This window comes from Pongo abelii, chromosome 11 (assembly GCF_028885655.2).
Source record: "Pongo abelii isolate AG06213 chromosome 11, NHGRI_mPonAbe1-v2.0_pri, whole genome shotgun sequence".
Taxonomy (NCBI): domain Eukaryota; kingdom Metazoa; phylum Chordata; class Mammalia; order Primates; family Hominidae; genus Pongo; species Pongo abelii.
Window position 1 is genome coordinate 18,323,872 of NC_071996.2, and position 6,003 is coordinate 18,329,874.

The 6,003-nt window shown below is 42.0% G+C and overlaps 1 long non-coding RNA gene across 1 annotated transcript; it reads left to right on the forward strand.

Moving 5' to 3' along the window:
* Positions 1–547: 547 nt before the first annotated feature.
* On the forward strand, positions 548–4,240 carry LOC134759575 (uncharacterized). The gene is made up of 4 exons (XR_010135952.1): positions 548–1,014; positions 1,135–1,247; positions 3,288–3,523; positions 4,005–4,240. It is a non-coding gene; the product is annotated as an uncharacterized LOC134759575 (long non-coding RNA).
* Positions 4,241–6,003: the final 1,763 nt, after the last annotated feature.

Sequence of the window (6,003 nt, forward strand, 5' to 3'; positions counted from 1 at the left end):
CCTTGACCTGCCGTAAAGGGGCATTGAGGTGCTTGTGGCTGTGGCACACCTGAATAATTGCAAACAACGTGATATGCTGCTACTAACACCAACTTCTCAGGTTTCTGGAATTATGCCCAACACTGAGCAAAAGCAAGAGCGCAAATTATATTGTGAGAAGGCTTTGATTTCTGACTTTTTAAAAGAATGTTTGGAGTATTGCATAAGGCTTTCATACCACACAGTTCATTTACAATAAAATGAACTTTTGCTTCCTGCATGGCTGTTGGCAGATGTGGTCCTGGAGAAGGTTCTTCTGAATGTAGAGAGTCAGTGCTTCAGCTGGAGGAGACGTAGCTGTCTTCTAGCCTGCCCATCTCTGCTCCCCAAAGGCGTCTTTCAGATCTCTCAGGGGTCAGGCTCTAGGCCGGGAGAAAATGGATCCCTGGGTCCAAGCGGGCGATGCTTTTAGCCTGAGACAAGGGTGAGGTCAGGTGAGAGGAGGGACAGACTAGGGTGAGGTCAGGTTCATTGTTCAGGTTCATTGTGGATTTTGTACTAATGTAGATTTTAAAAAATATTACATGGAAATATTATTCATACATTTTTGGGTGTCTGCCCCAGGCTAGGAACTTACTTGTATCATTACAGTCCCAGCCCTGTTACAGATGATCCTGTGCACAAAAAAGCACCATGGGGAATCAGAAGGGTGAGTCTTTGCAAGCCTCCAGGGGCTCACACATTGTCACTCTCTCTCCCCCTTCCCTTTCACCTGGCTTTGAGATTGAGGGAGCAGGCTTTGAGGTTGAGGAGGCAAAATAAAAATAAAAACAACAACAACAACAAAAACACTTGTCTTATTTTCACTGGCAGGCAGTGTCTGATGTAAGACCTTGAGTTGCAGCTTCCTAAAATACTCCTAATTGGTAACTTACAGTTAATTCACAGGATATTCTTGGTTTAAAACAAACCTGGGGACCAGACTGAAAATGCATTTCAGGACATCTGCAGGGATCATAAAAAGCTCAGCATTAGGTAATTCTCTCTATAAGACACCTTCAGGCATAAAAATATATTAGAATAAAAGTCGTATTAGGGGATTTAATAGCCTTCTCCAATCACCAAGCGGTTCTTGCATCTTGATGTATTTGTCAGGGAGCATTGTTGGTGGAAGAGAACTGACGTCACAGGCAGGTCAGTAAGCGGCATGGCACGGATGAGAGTCTGGCTCCTGAGACCTGCACCAGGCACAGCCAGGTGTGGAGCAGGTGGGGGCACTCTCTCCATCTTCCAACAGTGCTTATCCTGGAGGCAGGGGTCATTTTTATCTTTCTTCCTTATACTTTCATGCATTTTAAATGCCTTTCACAATAAGCATGTACAATTTTTTTTTTCAAAAATGATCTTTACATAATTTTAAGTGCTTTCTGTAGTGAGGATGGTAAAAATATTTCCTAATTCCAATAAATACCAAGCAATAGGAAAGCATCTAAGCAGCAATATCAGGTTTGGGGGTTAGTATTGAATAGAATTGTTGGAGCTCATGCTGTGAAAAACTGAAAAGTGTTAAAAACCCTGCCACAAAGATTCCTGTGGTCCTACTTGAAAATGAGGAGAGGGACTTGTCTCATACCTCAGAGTTGTGGAGCCTCCACCCAGCAATCAGGCCTCTATCAGAGTTACCTGCTGTGTGGACAGGGTCACTGCGGCTGGAGGTTTCACACCCAAGATGAGATCACAGTGAGGGCTGGCAGTAGAAAAATTGTTAATTTGGCAGAGTTTGCTGGGGTTTTCTTTCCAGCTGACCCAAGTCCATAGCTGCAGAACTTGAGAAATTTCACCTGGGAGAGCCAGATCTCCTCAGTAAGGAAGGCTCCTGTATTAAGAGGCTCGTGAAGAAGGGTGGAGTTGAGGGTCTGGAAGTGTGGATGGGCCTGGGGCAGCCAGAGGGGGAAGGCAATGGTGGCTCAGCTAAGATGGGCATGGTGTCCTGATGCTGGGCTAGAGGAAACCAGGGGCCCTGCCCCAGGGCTGGGTGTCTGCTAGAGCCTACAGGCTGAGGTGAGCTGGCTGTGTGCATGTGTGCATACGTATGTGTCAGAGCGGTTGTCAGCACACAGAAACTATGGCCTGCCAGGGAGGCTGAGTGAAGCAGAAGAGCACTGTCAGACACTGCTCCCAGCTTAGCCTGAGTGTGAGTGTGAGGTGTCAGGAGTAGAAGATGATATTGAAATGTAAGTTCCAGGAAGATGAAGATTTCATCTGTTTTATTCACTATGGGTGTATTCAAAACTCCTTGCAAATATTAGACACTCCCGAAGTGTTAAGTAAACGAAGAAAGGAAGGAAGGAATGATTGATACTAGGAAATGAACAACAGGGTGGGTGGGGTAAGGTATAAGGCTCAAACGTAAGTTGGTAGAAGTGATGTTACCTGACCTCAAAACTTCTTAGAAAGCTAAAGTATTAGATACAGTGTGGTATTGACATAAGAACAGATGAAAAGATCAGTGGGGCATACAAAGGCCAAAGAGATCCATGTTAATAGAGTCAATTGATTTTGAACAGACACATGAAAGCAAGTCAATGAGTAAAGTCTTTTAAACAATTGGTGCTATAACAACTGAATAAAGGAGAGAGAAAAAAATTTCCATCTTCTTCTACACACCATATACAGAAATTAACTTAAGAGGGATCATAGACCTAAACATAAAAGCTAAAACTATAAAGATTTTAGAAGAAAGCAAGAAAAAATATCTTGGTGGCTTGGGATAAGCAAAGATTTTTTAAGTAGGCTTAGAAATTGATAACCACAAAAGAAAAAAGATGTTTAATTAGACTTCACAGAAATGATACCATTAGGAAAATGAAATGACAAGCCTAAAAGATAAAATATTCACAAAATATATCTCTAACGAGGAATTTCAAGAGTATATAAGGAACTCAAACAACTCAGTAATATAAAACTGTCATATTAAAAATGGCAAAACATTTGAACAGACACTACAAATGAAGATATATGAGTGGTCAATAAACACATGGACAGGTTCTTAACATTATTAGTCATTAGGGAAATTTAAGGTAAAACCACAAGGTAGCACTTTAAGCACTAGAATGTCTAAAACCAAAATGAGTGACAGCATTAAATGTTGGCAAGAATGTGGAGTAGCCAGAACCCTTATATGCTCCCCATGGGAATGTGAAATGATATGATTTATAAGAAAATCCTACAGTGTAAGACAATGGCTTATACTTTTATATCATTTAAACATGCACCAACTTTTTGGCCTTGTCACTTCATTCCTACAGGTTCATCTAAGAGAAATGAAAATTTATGTCCATACAAAGATGAGTAGATAAATGTAATAGCCAAAACATGGAAAAAACATGCCCATCAAAAGAAGGTAGACAAATTACGATATATTCACACAGACTTCTCAGGAACGAAGAGAAACAAATTACTGATACACTGACACAGATGAATCTCAGAGACTGCTGGTCAAAAGAAGCATATGAAGCTCAAGAACAGGCAAAACTAATACCGGGTAAAAATAATTAGAACAGTGATTGCGTTATGAGATTGAGGGATTGAGTAGAAAGGAATAGGAGAAAACTTTCTATAAAGAACGTAAATGTTCTAAATTGTGAGGGGTGTAAGTCACACAGGTATATGTGTGTGTCAAAATTTTATGGCTAAGGTTTGCACATATATATATACTTTTTACCTAAAGTAAAAAAAAACTCTAATAATGATAATAAAAATAACCCATTGAATGAAGAGATGGGGGTGGAAGAAGGTATAGATGGAACAAGAGAGGCAAAATGTTAATTGTTGAAGATGAGTGATGGATATATAAGGATTTATTATACAATTTTGTTTAATTTCTCTAGTGATAGGATTGGGATGTGTGTTCCCTCCAAATCTCATATTGAAATGTATCCCTAGTGTTGGAGATGGGGCCTGGTGGGAGGTGTTTAGGTTATGGGGGCAGATCTCTCATGAATATCTTGTTTCCCTCCCTGCAGTAATGAGTGAGTTCTTGCTCTGAGTTCATGCAAGCTCTAGTTGTTTCAAAGAGCCTAGGACCTCCTCACACCCTGACTCTTGCTCCTGCCCTTGCCATGTGATGTGCTTGCTCCCACTTTGCCTTCTGCCATGATTGGAAGCTTCTTGAGGCTTCACCAGAAGCTGAGCAGATGCTGGCACAATACTTCCTGTAAAGCCTGTAGAACCATGAGCCAAATAAACCTATTTTCTTTATAAATTACCAGTCTCAGGTATTCCTTTACAGCAAAACAACAACAGGTGAACACACTGATATCATTTGGATCTGTGTCCCCACCCAAATCTCATGTCCAATTGTAATCCCCACTGTTGGAGGTGGGGTCTGGTGAGAGGTGATTGGCTCATTGGGGTGGAGTTTTCATGAAGGGTTTAGCACCATCCCCGCTGGCACTGTATAGTGAATGAATTCTCATGAGATCTGGTTCTTTAAAAATATGTGGCACTTCCCTGCTCTCTCTCGGTCCTGCTTCTGCCATGTAAGAGGCTTGCTCCCGCTTTGCCTTCCACCATAAATAAAAGCTCCCTGAGGCCTCCCCAGAATCAGATGCTGCTATGCTTCCTATATGGCCTGTGGAACTCTGAGCCAATTAAATCTCTTTATAAATTGCCCAGTCTTAGGTATTTCTTTACAGTAGTGTGAGAATGGACTAATACACCTAGTGTGAAGATTTTCATTAAAAAATGTAACTGTCATCTGGAACTAGCCCTTTTTTAGGATCTAACTGTGTAGTAGAAAGTGGATCACAGCACAGCACTCAGCAGAAATAACACCATCCCAATTCATTCATACAGCTGGCACTTTTAGAAACATCTTTTACACATCCCCTCAAAAAGTACCTAACATGCACAGCAGGTTAAAAAGCACAAGGCTGAGCCAAAAACAGGAAGGCAGAGAAGCTTCGAGAGAACAAGATTCTGAGCTCTGGGGATGTTCTCCTCCAACATTGGGCACTTTAGTGGGAGAAAAGGTGTGGGGTGGGCAGTAGGCATGGCCCAGGTGTGAGTACCAACAGGTAGGCAATGGGGTAAAACGTGGAGCTAGAGCACTAGGTGGGATCTTGTTGAAAAGCAATCCAGTGAATGGGGCTGAGAACATCCTTTACCTACTTGCTCCTATTCCAATTTCCTAGAAATGGCATTAATAGAAAGTTAATTTTGTAACACTAGAAAACAAGAGGGGCACTTTCTGTGGACGAAAAATAATGAGGAATCCATGAAAAACAGGAGATAGATGGAAGAGTGCAGAAGGAAGAAGCCACTTCCTGAAATATGAGCAAGAAAGATATTTAGAAAAGATGGCCCAGAGCCCGTGGCTGCCAGCAGGGAGTTGGGGGGTGGGGTGTGCTGGGTGTTGGGAGCCTGGAGCATACATGAAGGGGTTCTGCCACTGGAAGGGCATTTCCACCTCGCTTCTCCTCTCTCTCATGCCAACTGGAATCCTTAGAGGCTTCCATCTTGGGGCAAGAGCCATGGGTGCACCTGCCCAGACTCAAGCTGTTACCCCGAGGTGTCACTTCTGCTGCTGGCACAGCCTGCCCTCCCTGTGCACAGAACAGCACACAGAAGTGCTTCGCAGACAGGCTGGCAAGGAGCCTTACAGTCACAGGTGAGCACACAGTTAAGGCCCTCCCAACACACACACACACACAAACACACACACACACACACACACTACAGGGGGGAAATAGGACAAAGAAAATAAGACCAATCCAACGAAATCCAGGAGTAGAAAAAGTGATGAATTTCCTACACTGTTATCAATAATACACAATTAGAAAATGAAATAGGAAAAAAGTCTCAATTACAGCAGCAACAAAATCTATAAAAAACTGAAACAAACTTCACATGAAACTCACAATGATTAATAATAATCTATAAAACATTTCTAAAAAGCATAAAAGAAGACCCAAATAAATGGACATATGGCACATTCTTGGATGGGAAAGTTCACTATTTTAA